Raw genomic sequence first — 16,239 nt, forward strand, 5'->3', positions numbered from 1 at the left:
GTATTGGGGGAAAGTCAGTCCAAAAGACTACAAAAACTTCAAAATAGAGCTGCAAAAATATCATAAGCATGGGCAATGATGTCGATTATTGTAACGCATTACAAGAATTGAAATGGGAACCTCTTGAAATACTTAGAACAAAAGCTAAAGCAAAGCTGATGTTTAAATTATTAAAAAATGCTGACTAAATTCACTTACTAGATTGTTTACCTATAAAAAAGATATCACTGATTACAATCTACGCAATATTACAAGTTGTCTAAATGTTCCTATGCCTAGTACTAACTCCTTGAAGAAAAGCTTTGCGTATGATGGGGCTTCTGTTTGTAATTCAATTCCAGCAGAAGTCAGAATTAGCAAAAGCGTGTCACATTTTCAAATGAAAATTGCTGCTTGCATTTTATGATTTAGTTTAACATGTAACTGATGGAATAAACCAAACTCTGTAAATATTTAAACTTCTCTTCTGTAGATAATTTATTTCTTAGTAAATTTTGTAATTGTTTTTGAACAAAAGCACGCCCCTTGTGGAAATCAACCCCAGTTGACAAGGCCAGCGTGTCAAAATAAAGATTTTCATTCATTTTCATTCATTCATTCATTCAAACACAAATCAATTTTTTTCGTTTTTAATGAGCACATGAGTATTTTGTTGGTAAATTGTCACCCTCCTACAACAATTGTCATCTTCCTTCTAGCCTAAGAGAGGTGCGCACAAACTGTTTAACATCCTAAACAGCTCATCTTTTACATCGTGTTTTTTGTGAGTAGAAATGATCTGTCAATTTATATTTTGTTATGCACTTGTTCTTGGGATTCATACTCATGCAAAAGATTGTAAAAGATTTAAGTTACTTGTCGTTTCTACTTTTCTATTACTGCTCACATATGTATTGTGTTTAGGACTCTTTTTCCGGTTTACATTTCTAGACTGTCAATATGACAGATGCGTTGAAATATTTTATCGCGTTTGTTTAGGATTATTCGAGAAATCATAAACAGCAGAATGCAAGAATTGCAGAGCAATGATGCAGAGGATCGAAGTGGCAAATGAAAGTGAACGTCGGACGATTGAAATAAGTCATTAGTGAGTGAGCCGACACTCATTGTGCGTCAGTGGTGGCTTGTGCTGGAAGTCGACCATTGTGTTTCGTAAACATGTGCTCACGCCCCAGAACTACGGAAAATTTTGTTACAATCTAAGAAATTATTGTCTATTTAGCATCATCCTACCGCCAACAATCGCAATGCTCGTAAATAAGTTTAGGTGCACTCCTTGTGAAATGAGAACTACATATTTATCATTCAATCATGATGCAATTTTTTCTGAGTTAAATCTTGCCTTCTCAAAATGATTGATTAAATTACGAATGAACATATCATCTTTTTGACGAACTTTTTCATACAGTTACAGTCAGTTGATATTTTGAGTTTATAATAATTACTCCGCCCTCCCGCCCCCTATGTGCTTAAAAGTTGAATAAACAGCAAGATTGCCTTATAAGCTACAACTCAAAACGAATAACTTCTAAGTAAAATCCTTTCTTATCCCATCTCTCTGCGAAGTTATACAGATTGGGACTTGTGGAGTATAATTTCGCTAGAAGTGAAAGAATTTTTCTTCTCATTATTTGTTCATTTTTTGAGTATCTAGGTTATGGCATGTCAGCGTTTTAGGTTGTAGCTTGTTGCTATGAAGATTACTCATTACTTTCAGTATTATATAGTTTTCCTTCATTGAGTCTTCTCTTAATGATAGTTATACATGTAAAATGAAATGTATAAAATCGCGTCCATGTCTTTGACACAAAGTATGGAAAAGCCAAATGGAAAATAATTTTTGCAAAGTACGTTGGAGGTCATAGACCTCTTAGCCCACGCAGAATATGTGAATTAATGTAGGTTTTTGAAAACAGTAGCCCAAGTCATGACAGGTATGCATTTCAATGTCAGTTTCCGTATACCGACTCCTCTCATAATGATAGTTACACATATTATAGAACATAAAAACACAAAACAATAAACACTCCGTGTAAAGTAAACATTATTTAACTGACGCCTTATGCTTTTTTTCTAACATAGCATAAATAGCTTATAGTCTTGGAATCCTTTTTAATCTAGAAAAAATTGAGTGGGTTTCCCGCCAAGGTCATCAGAACGTAACTAGAACGTTAATTGGGGTTGTGGGGGGTGCATATTCATATATTCCGTTGTGCCCTACTGGTTGCTCTTTAAAGTGTATTGAATTTTAGAAAGAAATCAATAGGCACAACTGAATATATAGACATCCCCCCCCCCCACCACCCCCCAATTAACGTTCTAGTTACGCCTCTGAAGGTCATACAGTAATGTCTGGTTGAAAACATCTGGTCACCATCTTAGGCCTAGTTCAAACATCGAACTTTACATGAACTGAACGCTTCTAAAACAAAAGATAATGAGGAAACTCATCTCATTTTCTTTTGTCTTTAATGCGTTCGGTGCATGTAAAGTTCAACGTTTGAAACAGGCCTAACTTAGATTCCAACCTCACCTGCCTTCCCACTGAATAAGTGGGCATGTATCGGAAAATGAAAATTAAATTGGTCCATATTTTTCTAAAACACAGAGGACGTGACATTTGCATACTGTTCAAAGCTGACGCGACCTAAATGTTGAAGGCTGATATCTTAACTGTAAAAACGTAATTTAACGTTTTGTTGCGAAGGACTTTCGGTATCGACATCAAGGGACAAATTTGGTTCTATTCTATCAAAAAGATAACTTTCCTAATATATATTTTCTTTAACGTACTTCGAGGATAGATAATTTGTGTAAAGTCCTGGAATGATTGAAACTATGTCGTTTGCTTCTAAGATGTAAACACTACTTCCGCTATTATTCATTATCGGTTAAAGCTTTACTAAAATGAAACGATGAAATTCATTGTCTTATAATTATGACCATATTACAGGTAAGATAAAGACGTGATAAGACAACGTTTAAACAAACCTTGTTCCAGACATAGATTTTTTCAGTTGTGTTCGCCAATATCTGTTAAATATGGCATTGGCGTCCTCGTTTTTAGGTAAATACGTACGTAATTATGCTACAAATTACAATCAAAGCTATGAAGGCCATACAACATTTGCGTAGGAAAACATAAATACAGAGTAAGTTTTGTAGTGATGGGCGATACCGATTACTTGGTATCGATATCGCCCCATACCGAGCCTAATCCGGAAGTAGTCGATACTGCGTGGTACCGAAAAAGGACTTCGATTACTTTTAAAATTTTATTATTATGTAAGTTTGTCTTCCTTTTCATTATTGGTTTTGACAAACATTTTTTTCTGTTTTATTATTTTCATATTTTATTCACTTTTACTAATCAATACACTTTGAGATCTCACCTTAAGAATAATTACATGTAACCAATTTTTTTAATTCGAATTTATACATCTTCTGATATAGTTTGTAATTTAAGACAAGGAAAATAAAAATTTTGTCGTATTGTTGAAGTATATAAGGCCACACTTTAGCAATTCCGCTATCAGATCTTTATCAATTGACTCAGACGTTCATTTTCGAAATTGGAGAAAGTAATTGCTTTAGTAATTGATACCTCGATACTTTTAAGAAAAAGTAATCGGTATCGTATTGAATCGATACTAGCGGTATTGCCATCACTAATATATTGAGTGTATATAACTGTCGCGGATAAAATGTTGCGGGTAGAAAAAACACTTTTTGCACGGAAAAGTTTGAAAGAAGTCAATGTTAAATTGTCAGGAATTTTTTATTTCTATTTATGCCCACTTGAATGTGCTCTATGAATCAACGTTCTCTGCTGTCAACATTAAAATATGTCACCGGTGCTTTGGATATTTAGGATTTGTCTTTGTTATACCTTTCCAAATATACATGTGTTGGATTTAAACTTCAAAGTACTTGCTGTAATCGTGCATACAGTTGTGCATTTACCAACCGTCAACAAGTCAAGGAATTACTCGTGTACAACTAGACATGTTGCTAATATGACACTCAGACGATACTGAATAGCATTGCTTAATGAAAAAATTCGCATGCATTGGAAATTGAATTACTTATAGTTATAAGGGAAACGTGACTTTCCAACAGTCAGAAAGTGTAAGTTATACTCATGATATACACAATGTACCTAGTATGCAAATTCTATAATTAGAAACTGCAAGGTTTACGGACATTATTAACAGCTCCGTACATCCACTTCAAGTTATAAGCTAAATTCGTTTAGGATCATATTTCATAAGCTATGGATAGAAAGGCGGCTTCCACTTTTCCTTGCCCACGACTGGCAAGTTTCCTTTACTTAGCAATATATATTATTTTCCGCCGACTGAGGAACAAAAAAGGCGGAAAATGTTTTCTCACACAGCTGTTGTTGCATCCGCACAGCTTGACTAGAATATTTGCTACGCAATTTATCGAATTTTTCTCGCAATTCTTCATCGTTTTCGTGTTGGTTCTTTGGGTGTACGATATAAAAAAAATCTAAGCGCTCGTGAGCAAAGTCCTCCATGATGTTAACTCGACTCGAACCGTTTAACAAAAGCCCTGGTGCTTGAGGGAAGGGCTCTCAGTGCTAGCAATCGGCATGAAAGCCTTTCTTCCCCACGCAGTCTCGAGCGGAGTTATTGTAGCAGCCGTATTAATGAGAATCATAACGATAATACAAACCGACGTTCTCGGGAAGCAAGGTGAACCAACGTGAGTGGCAGTTCACCACTGTGCTGTCCAGGAGTCGTGATCAAAGTGAACCACGTACATCTCATTCAGAAGTCAGCTCTGGAGGTTCTTGTATGGAGCCCGCAGCCCCACCAGCGTGGGCTATTGAAATACTCAGAAACCAAAAGGAGAATGGCAATGAAATGAAGCAGTTGAAATCTGAGTTGGCCGCAGCGAAGTCTAAAGCAACACTTGTGTCAACAATTACAATGGCCAAGGCCACCGAGACTGTTTTTCGCTTCGAAGGCAATAAAAAGTAGTACGAGCTGAACAAAAATGTGCTTGGACATGTGGATCGGGCGTTTGCTAGCACTGACCTATGAAAAATATTTGCGGAAATGAATGAAGGTAAGAAATTACTTGCTGAGCGTAATAAACACATTCTGCTCGCTGAGAAACATGGCTGGGATACAGTTAACTGTTAATAAGCCGAGCCCCTGACCAGTGATTCAGAGGATGAAAAGCCTATCAAAAATGCCATAAAGAAGAGCAAGCAGCTTAAAAAATAAAAAGAGGGCCAAATCACTTTAAGTAAAAGGAAAAAATCCGTTCCGTGCTTTTGAGAGAGAGAGGCAGACTTCAAGCAGCAATAAAAATATATCGGGTCAAATTTCACGCGCGGGAAAAATTTTCAGTAAAAGAATACGTGATAGTCGCATGACGTGTTTTCGTTGCCTTAAACCTGGACGTATCGCAAGGGAATGTCGCTTATCCAATTCAAGATTCGTTATTGCCAATTCCAACCCAATCAACTAAAATGCCATCGCTAACTAATCACATATTTTTTAACAAACCTAACCACCTCTGATGTAGTCAAAGGGCGTCTGCGGAAAAGTCTTAAATTTTGGTGAAACATTGAAGCTAGTCGCTGGATCTTAGAGATTATATCGTGCAGCAAATATGGTCGGCATCGCCTAAGATCGAAGTGCTTATACTTACTCGGACGCAAGCAATTTAGCTTGGGGTGAATATGCCATTCAACTCGGTGACCTTAAACCAGTGGGTAGCTGGTGGAAGGAAGATAGTATGAAGATAATATCTTACATAGACTGTAAGATACACGTTCTCTTTTGTCATTAGAAATACTCTATGTGCCAAAAAAATGAGTCAAGTCCCAATATTGGAAAAATTGTGGGAAAAATGTGTCTTTTAAAATATATAGTTATAGTAGCCACTTGAAAATGCTCAGTGAGACCTGAAATTGTCTCCCACAATTGTTTGCAAGATATTTCACAATATCTAAGCGCATGGGCAGTACATTGGGAAATGGCTAAAGATTTAAGTGAAGGAGTTAGAGGACAAATTGTTGATCTGATTAACGAAGGTTACTCACAACGAAATGTTGCTGCAAAGCTGGGAGTGTCCAAAGGAGCTGTGCAGTGAACCGTGGAAAGATTTAAAAAGAGGCAATGTTATTCCAGATTATCAAAACCTGGGAGACCACGTATAACAACAAAAAAAAGAAGATCAGTTCATAAAGCTAAGTTCTTTGCGCAACAGACGAGTAAATGCTAGCAACATTCAATCGTCAATTAACGCCATCCGAGAGAAAGCAATCAGCAAAACAACAGTAAGAAGGAGATTGGCTGCAAGTGGTCTGAACCGAAGAGTTGCAGCTTCCAAGCCGTTGCTTCGCCCGATAAATAAGCGGAAGAGATTCTTATTGGCCAAAAAATACAAGCATTATAGCGTAGACAATTGGAAAAAAGTACTTTTTACTGATGAATCAAAGTTTGAAATACATGGAAATAATCGCCGTGTTTTATGGGAGACGAAGATGTGGTAAAAAATTGTCAAGTCAGTGCCTCAAGTCCACCGTGAAGCATGGGGGTGGAAACATTCTAGTCTGGTGCTGTTTCAGCTTTAATGGTGTTGGGAGTCTTTACAGAATAAAAGGCAATCTTGACAAAAAGCAATACCATTCTATTCTCCAAAGGCATGCTGTACCATCTGGCAAATGTTTATGCGGGAGAGGATTTACCTTACTTCAGGATAACGATCCGAAACACAGCTCCAACTTGTGCACAAATTATTTGAGGAACAAAGAAAATCAAGGTGAATTGAAGCTGATGGCGTTTCCGCCTCAATCGCCCGATGTTAATCCAATTGAACACTTATGGGATGAGTTAAAAAGAAAAAAATTGAAACATGACGTAACAAGCCAGGACAGGCTGTGGAATGTAATCGCTACATGTTGGCATAATATTGAACCACATACACTTCAAAATCTTGTTAAATCTATGCCAAAAAGAGTTGAAGCCATTTTGAAAGCTAAGGGAGAACATACCATGTACTGACATTCCTTTTTCGAGAACTTAAAACGTAACATTGTCGTGACAGAGTGGTGATATGGTTCAAAACTAAAAATATGCATTTGATATTTAGTGGCCTCATTTCTTTGGCACCTAGCGTACCTCATAAGCGTTGCGTAAAATCCTGATTCATTGACAATGTGTGTTTGTTTTATGTATTAGCTTTTCATTCCAAGCATCACTAACCATTCAAGATTTATTTGGATACAACTCTTTTAATTGTAATGAGCACTTAGTTGATAGAGAAAAGCAAATTTATAATCGTGAGTGCAAGTTTTGCATATAATTTATGAACAGAGTTTTAAAATTTTAATTGTAAGAGAATTTTAACAGCTTTCAAAATTAATAATAATTCCTCTTATTGACAACGCATCGTTTTGTATATTTGGATAGGTATAACAAACACAAATCTTAAGTATCCAAAACACCGTTGACATAATTTAATGTTGACAGCAGAGAACGTTAATTCATAGAGCACATTTAAGTAAGCATACATAGAAATAAGAATTCCTGAGAATTTAACACCGACTCTTTTCAAACTTTTCCATGCAAAAATAGTGTTTTTTATACGCGCGACGTCACCCGCGATATTTTACACTCGACACGTGACTTTACCCGCGACCCGCGGCAGTTAGATGCACTCTTACAGGATGCGTTCAAAAACTACAATCGTATTATTTGCCTGACGGCCATTGACAATTACTATACCATTGCCTGCACATTATCAAATACATTTTAAATTCCTTACGTTGAGTAAATAACAATAATATGGCGCATTGAACCTTTGCAGAATGAATAATAATAATATTTGTTGAAACATAAGTTGAAATTAATTTAATTAACTTTGCAGAGCTTAACTCTAGGATTTATTCCCAGCGTATTGCATGTAGAAATGAATTAGGTTGATTTTGCCCTTGTGGAACATGAATTTTTTACCAATTCATCAGCATTAGCTATGGAAGAGAAAATCATCTGTACGGTGGCTCACAAGGGACACTGCAAAAAAGAATAAGAATTATACAAAATAAGATATTAATACACACACAAAATATATTACACACACACAAAAGTATTACACACACACACAAACTAAAAATATACACACAAAATAAAAATACACCCACAAAATATGATCGCAAGCGCTTGCAGTGTTTGCTTACTCTGAATTGATCGTGTATGTTTTCAAAAGTCCAATGGTTCCAACTTTCAGAGTCCATAACAAATTTCACTTATTTCACTCTGATCAATTATTTTCAAAGTTGCTTACGATATTGTTCTCCATATTCTGGTTAAAATTTAGGCTAATGAGTTGTCCTGATTCGCTGGTTCCGTCTCAGTCTCGGAATCAAACCCGTACTGTGATGATTGTTTATCAGAACAAAGAATAACCTGTTATCAGCATGTTTATCAATACACGCTTATTAACAGGTTATTTCAATCATGGTTATCCGTATGGGATAATCGTTAGACTTTTGAAAACCTCTGATATTCTGATGTTTATACGGAAACGCATTTGTGATAAAAAGAAGCTTCGTCAAGTAATTCTGCACCACAGTTGGCACTAAACATAATTATGCCTGGAGCGTGCGGCGCAATTAACGCTAGGTATTTTTCTTATTTTTTTTCGCTTCACTATCGCAAGAGCTTGCTTTTGCAGTTAAAAATGTTAAATACGACGACAAGTCGACCACATGTAAAATCACAATTACAAATATCTGATTACAATCTAATAATAAACTAATAGTAGTCAGACTATTCGACACTTCAAGCGCCCGCGATCATATTTTGTAAGTGTATTTTTATTTTGTGAATTTGTGTGTGTATTCTTTTTTGTATGTGTCTTTTTTTTGCATATGTATTTTTATTTTGTATGTGTGTAATGTATTTTGTGTATGTATTACTACCCTTATTCTGTATAATTATTATTTTTGTGTGGTCTCCCTTGTGAGCCACCATACATCTGCAACGAAAAATGCAGAAACTTAAAAACACCTCATAAGAAAATGAATAGCTTTATCGCAATTTAAATGAAAATATTTTGTTGCAAAGTACTTGGGAGATCGTAAGCCTCTTAGCCCACGCAGATTATGGGGTATTAATTATCATGCAGATACTTGTATGCACACTTACTGTTTTTTGGGACAATTCATTATTGTGATAAATGTGTATAGTTTAAAGGGTGCTTAACAATATTCCACATGTTGGACATCTTGGATTTACTTGAGGGATGATTCCAACAACATTTTTCGTCCCGCTTTTATGCAAATTAGTTGGCCATGTTTAGTTTTTATTTCATGACAAGAAGTGAGCCCACAATGAATTTTGACCAGCGTCTGTTAGAAAATGTCATGTAGTTAAGTACGCAATGATCAGATAGCAAGAAGGGACGTCGCAAAGATCTTCAATTTGGGGGGACTGCAGAAAACATTTACCTGAAGATTTTTCCAAATTTACCTGAAATTTCACTGTTTCCTGACATGTATTTCGCCGAAATTAAGAAACAAGACTTCAAAATTCCAATTTTAAAAAATAAGTGATTAATTTTAAAATATTTTATTCCATCATAAATTTTAGTTTGCATAATCAAAAAATATGCAGCCATATATGCCACTCAATAATTTAACAAGTAACATTTCTCTCCTAACAATGGTAATAATGATGACGGCCTTAACAACGATAGGCGCACAAGAACGTTGATTTTTCAGAGGGTAGTGGCTAACTTGCCCAAATTTCAAACTGATCTCAAAAGCAATTGTAGTAATTTTTAATTCCATGCAGATTTTGTATTATCAATTGGTCGTTATACACAATATAAATCCTAACATTGTTTTTATATGCACATGAAAAACTTGGACAAGATTTGAGCTCGCACCTTCGGGATACTAGTCCGCCCCTCTACCTGATGAGCTACTAAGCCCACAGGGATTGAGGACGAGTCAAATCTCTTTTAAACTGCGTATGGACGAGAGATTCTCGCCCCAATAGCAGTTACAGGATGGAACAACCACGATCACAGAGAACAAACCAAAACCACCAGTTAGATCTGCTGAAATGTCTAAAAAAACTCCGAGTAAACCAATCCCATTACTTAGATCTTCTAAAGAATTTTTGTCACCGGAACAAAAAGCTTCAGCTAATGAAATAAGAAAAGTTTCATTGGAAAGTTTAAACAATCAACCACTGAGAAGTGACGAACAACCTCTTACATAACAAGACAGGCAGAAGAAAATATTTTGTTTGAAAGATTTTATTCCTGTGGATGCCACGAAGCAAAAGGATGTGCAATCTTTACCTGTAACTATAGGAGCAGTAAGAGCAGTTTCTTTGTAAAATATTACCCAAACATTGCCTGGCGCGGGTAAAAGTTATGCAGCGAAGAAATCAATCTCCAATTTTTACAGAGAAACACCATATGAGTATGCCTCTTTTTAAATGTCTGGAAAATATGATCGTCAAATTGATGAGCTATAGACAAAGCTATTGTATTTTATCAAATATTCCACGTAACTACATTACACCTTATGTTCACACAAACTCTCTTAATGAAAACGATCAAAACAACACAATTGCAAAAATACCCTTTTTGGATACTGTGCAATTATCAATTTTAGCTTATAACAAGAAAAAATAGAACTAAGCAATTCAGTTAGTTATGTCTGCTTAAAAGCTATTATTATTAGAGCGAAAGGCTTCAGTTGCTGCAAAAAGAGAACAATCATTCGATAATTTGAAAGATAAACCACTGAGATACAGCAATCCACGCTTTACGTTGCAAGAGAGGCGGAAAAATTATTTAGATTTAACGGGTATGCTCCTTTGGATAACGACAAAGAGCTAAAAGTTGTACAGTGTCCAATCCCCGTGCAATTACTCGCCTTTCGAAATCAGAAGACAACATTGTTGTAACCCCAGTGGAAGAAAACTACAAGTAAACTCCATTTCCAAAATGCAGAGAAAAGACGCCGATTCAATCTGGAAATCGTTTCAACGAAAGCATTAGAAAACAAAATACATTATCCAGCAAGCTGCTGCCAGTTATATCCACACACCCCGATTCACATAAAGACATACCTATCGAACCATTCAAATCCATTAGAAGTGATAAATATGAACTACCACCACGAAAAAAGATTACAGCTGTTACAACAATGCCACCAGTAGGTCTTTCCTATAAAGTAACGACAGAAATCAAACCAGACAGAAACACTGAATTAATTTAAAGCAAGATGCAAATGCAACATAGGTCATTTTACTCCACTGAGTGCTTGATTTGAAATACCAAGCAATAATATCGCCATTGATAGAGAAATAAGTTTGCAATCGTTTAGCAAGATCTGGATTTCATTGTTGCACTGAATGAGTATAAGTGTTAGTGAGCTTTTTGAATACTTGCATTTTATTACTCAAAGTCATGTCATAAATGTGTGTCAAAATCATGAAAAAGTAAAAAAGTGCCAACTAAGATGCATTTACCGTTAGTCACAGCGTAATATCTATGTTGTGCGCCGAGAAAATAGCGGAGAAATTATACACCAAACTTAGTAAGTTGTAGCCGGATACAAAACAAATTTTCAGTTCTAAATTCTTTGCGAGGGGGTGTATCTCCTCTGGCACAGCTGGTAGGTATAGAAATGTGTGAGAGGGATGGCAGATATATAATGGCTGTCCTTGCAGGAGTGTAATCAATGGGTAGCAGGTTTGTGTTTTGGGGATTCGGAATCACAATGCTGCCCATTGCTTGTTCTTGCATAATTTTTTGAATTGTTTGTAAATTACAACTAAAAGGAGGGAAACTATAAAACCTTAGATTTTTCCATAGAATGGAAAAGCATCAACATGACTTGCTTCCGGGTCTGGTATATATGATCAGTATTTCTTGAATTGTTTGTTTAGTCGTGAGACAAACAAATCAATTTCAGCTTTAAAATCAAACATTTGCAGAGCTTTTTCAATGTGGCGTTTGTTTAACATCCATTCACCTTATCTTAGGCATATATTTCTGGATTCTTTATCTGCAACAATATTTGTCGACCCAGGTAAATGGGCAGTTGTAAGTTTAATCTTATTTAACCTGCAAAATACCTTAATATCTACCACCAAACCATGTAACTTCTCATTGGGGCTGGTACCCATATTGTTTATGGCAAATACCGTTGTGCTGGTGTCAATAATTATTTTGTCATGTTTCCCTGCTAAAGTTGAAACAAAACATTTAAGTGCCAATAAGGCTACTTTCATCTCATGGATATTAATGTGGTCAATAGTCTCCTGTTTGCAGCAGTTTCCCCCCCTCTTAATTGGTGTTCAAGAGCTGCCCCCCAGCCAGTCAAAAAGGACTCAGAACAAAGTACCAAGTCAACGAATCGTGTCAAATATTTTAAAACATCCCTGTAAATCTTCAAGCCACAAACGCAATTCAATCTTAGCTTCCTTATAATAACCACGGAAGCTTGCTAGTTCCCTTATTTTTCGATAATGCTAGGGTTTTATCTTTTTCAAGTTTGTGATAGTAAAGTGGTTCATATTCTACAGCAGAAAATTTGATACCATATGGCCTATTACTTGGGCAACAGATCTTATGTCAATTGCCTCACAGGCCAGCAATGTTGTAATAAGGGACATAAGTTTACCTTTTTTCTCAGTTGTAAATCGTAAAGTCATTGTTTGCTAATTGATTAGAAAACCAAAAAAACTATTTCTTGGGTTGCAATTAATACCGACTTACTACGGTGGATGACAAAACCAAGATTCTCTAAAAATATTAATACTTCAACAACATTATCAATACAGCGGTCATATGTGCGACTCATTAGAAATAAGTCATCAATATAAACTAAAACATTAAATGAAGATATGATCTTCGAACTTTGCTGGACAATTTAAGCAATTGTCTCATGAAACTAAAAAATTCAGGTGACTCAACGGGGTTCATCCTAATTTCCAAAAATTTGTAAACTTTTCATATAAAGGTAATTTATGCAAATTTACTGTTTTCCCCAATGAACCCTCTTCTTGCTCTAGAAAGTTCGCTAAACTGTTCAAACCCGTACTAGCTTCGCTACGGAAGAAAGGGCACATTATTTTAGTTTATGAAAGAATATTTTATGCATTGCGGTGTTTGAAATTAAATGAAGATATGATCTTCGAACTTTGCTGGACAATTTAAGCAATCGTCTCATGAAACTAAAAAATTCAGGTGACTCAACGGGGTTCGAACCCATGACCTCTGCGGTCATGGGCTCGAATCCCGTTGAGTTCGAATCCGTTCGAATCCGTTTAGTTCGAATCCGTTCGAATCCGTTGAGTTCGAATCCGTTCGAATCCGTTGAGTTCGAATCCGTTCGAATCCCGGGACCCGCAGAGGTCATGGGTTCGAATCCCGTTGAGTCACCTGAATTTTTCAGGCTCATGAGACAATTGCTTAAATTGTTCAGCAAAGTGCGAAGATCATATCTTCATTTAATTTCAAACACCGCAATGCATAAAACATTCTTTCATAAACTAAAATAATGTGCCCTTTCTTCCGTAGCGAAGCTAGTACGGGTTTGAACAGTTTAGCGAACTTTCTAGAGCAAGAAGAGGGAAAACAGTAAATTTGCATAAATTACTTTTATATGAAAAGTTTAGAAATTTTTGGAAATTAGGATGGATTGGGAAGCTATAATAATCATCTTTTAAGTCTAATGATGCCATACAATAGTATTTTGAGATGAGCTTTAGAGCAGTATGTATATATTGTCCATTATGAAATGGTAATATTGTACAGATTCATTTAATTTTTTAAGATTTAAAATCAGCCTACTTTTGCCATCTTTCTTTGGCATTGTAAAAATAGGGGAAACAAATTCAACCAAGTCTCTATTGCATGGAAGACAACGTTTTTCGTCAACAGTTCTTTAATAGCTGAATCAATGAGGTTGGCTTCTGCCTTTGGAAGCATATTTGGAAATCATTTGTAAAATGTCTGGATCTGATGCAAGTTTTTTCCATTCCTTTTAAACTTTTGAGATTTCACCTGCCTGGATAGAACTAGTTTTTTTCCAGTCAAGTAAGGCATTAGTATAAATTTAATAAGGACAGGAAATTTATTTACCTGATGTTTTAATTCTTCTATTATTTTGTGTATGATTTTAATTAATTACTAACATCAAGCAGTTTCATTGCTAAACCAACCACTATGCTGACTGGTTTTATAAGCTTTTAAAAGTTGTGGGTGTTCCATACTCTATATGTTATTACACACAATAGTTTTATTAGTAATGAAACTGAATATGCTTATATTTCATTTTGGTGTTCTTCTTTCAACGACATCATTTCATCGTGAAACGTCTTTTCATTGATTAGAAAAGTTTTGTACACCTTTATGTAAAATCTCGGCATATTAGCCATATTTATATGTCGTAAAGATTTGAGCGAGCAATGCATGGAGTAGGTGACAACCACATTCTACAATTTACTTGTGCATGATTACATAGTGAGCATAGAAAGAATACTGTGCACAGTGAGCATTTAATATATACATATCAATGTTTTTATGCATTTTAGATTTTATTATTGCCATGTTGCTACTTTTTGTCGTAGCACGTCTTTCGTTGTCTCCCTTTGCAAGACCCTTTATTATGCCTGACCGCAGATGGAATACTAAAGACTCGGCAAAATCCTGCCATAAAAATTACGCCTGATGTGCACTTTCAGAAAAACTTGACTGTCCTATTCACGAGGGCACTTGCCTATATGTGGACGAAGCGGGGATAACATTGCGGAATGACAATTACTTACGCCTGAAAATTCTTAAGTACTTATGGAAATAGATTATTTGTGTCATATCATTTGTATTAATGTCAGTCACTCGATGCATCACAAGACGCAACACTTGTAGTTTGTCTTAGAGGACTCGACACAATCCACTCTAAAACACAAGCAGGAAACTCCGTGACTCACAAGTCTTCTAATATTATAATATTACATAATTTACATCGCCTAAGACATCGATAATGATGAAGTTTTCATGATAGGGAACTGAAACCAAAATCATAATAAAAATAGACTGCTCACAATGCCCATTATTTTGTACAGCTATTTGACTCTTGAATATTTGTCGGCGTAGTGCTCAAAGTACAAAAGACACAAAAGTGTTTCCGTGACCTTCCTTTGTGCTTCGTTTCGCCACTTGAAATTTACAAAAGCAAAACTACTCTTATCATAAGACAAATTAAAGGATGTGGTGTAGCATTTATAAGTCGACATCGACTTCTTGTCAATTCCAAAATAAGGCTTCCGCAAAAGCACATGGGTCACGCTTATTTATGAACTGTACTAAAAAGTGTCGAGTATCATTTTTGGTGCTTTTTTTTAAATTGCTTTAAATTCAGCGTCAGCAGAAACATTCTTAACTCGTTTTGACAAGCAAGCAACTCTTGTAGGCGAATGCTATAAGGATTACAATGTCATTTGGCCCACGGAACTTCATTTTTTTATTATGTATATCCTCACAAATACGCGTTTCTTTTGCTGTCAGTTCGTAGGACGGATACGATTTGCAGAGAGGCACTGATGATGAGTTTAGGAACATCGAATGCGATTCAAAACAAAGCAGATGCACTATGCAGCAATGCGAAAGGCAAAATGTTAAATGTTCGGACAATTCCTGCCGTGTATGCCCATGTCCTAACCGTTGAACATTTCTCGTTTTTCCTGATATATGGCCGGAACGTGCTCCAAAGACGAAGACCTTGTGAAAGCATTTGGTAAGAAAAAATATGGTCAAACTGTTTTATTCTATAAATTATCCATGCATGTTATTAAATATATGTCTAGTCAAATGCTATCAAAAGGCGAAATTCGATCACAATTACAAATCCAAGTTTGTCAGTTCGGGAATGTACAAAGCTAGAACAATTTTTGGAAAAAGAGAAAAATTTCACCGGATTTGTAAATAAACAAATGGAATATTCGATTTACATAAATCGACAAGGAATCATAAGATTGTTTATTAACCAACTAAATCAAACTGTAGATTGTTGAATAATTACTATTCGTGTAGCAATGGCTAATTTTCTTGGAAGTTTCATCCCTGTAAAACGGCACTAGCGAACGCACTCTGGAGTAAGATATTTACAGCACTAACCACACAAGTTATAGTCAACTAACCTCAGCCCACACGGTATCACTTTCAATAGCG

The 16,239-nt window shown here is 35.8% G+C and overlaps 1 pseudogene; it reads left to right on the forward strand.

The window, feature by feature from the left end:
- Positions 1 to 4,505: 4,505 nt before the first annotated feature.
- LOC124457112 lies at positions 4,506 to 5,502 on the forward strand (annotated as a pseudogene).
- Positions 5,503 to 16,239: the final 10,737 nt, after the last annotated feature.

This window comes from Xenia sp. Carnegie-2017, unplaced genomic scaffold, assembly GCF_021976095.1.
Source record: "Xenia sp. Carnegie-2017 unplaced genomic scaffold, XeniaSp_v1 HiC_scaffold_6, whole genome shotgun sequence".
In the NCBI taxonomy this organism is placed as follows: domain Eukaryota; kingdom Metazoa; phylum Cnidaria; class Anthozoa; order Malacalcyonacea; family Xeniidae; genus Xenia; species Xenia sp. Carnegie-2017.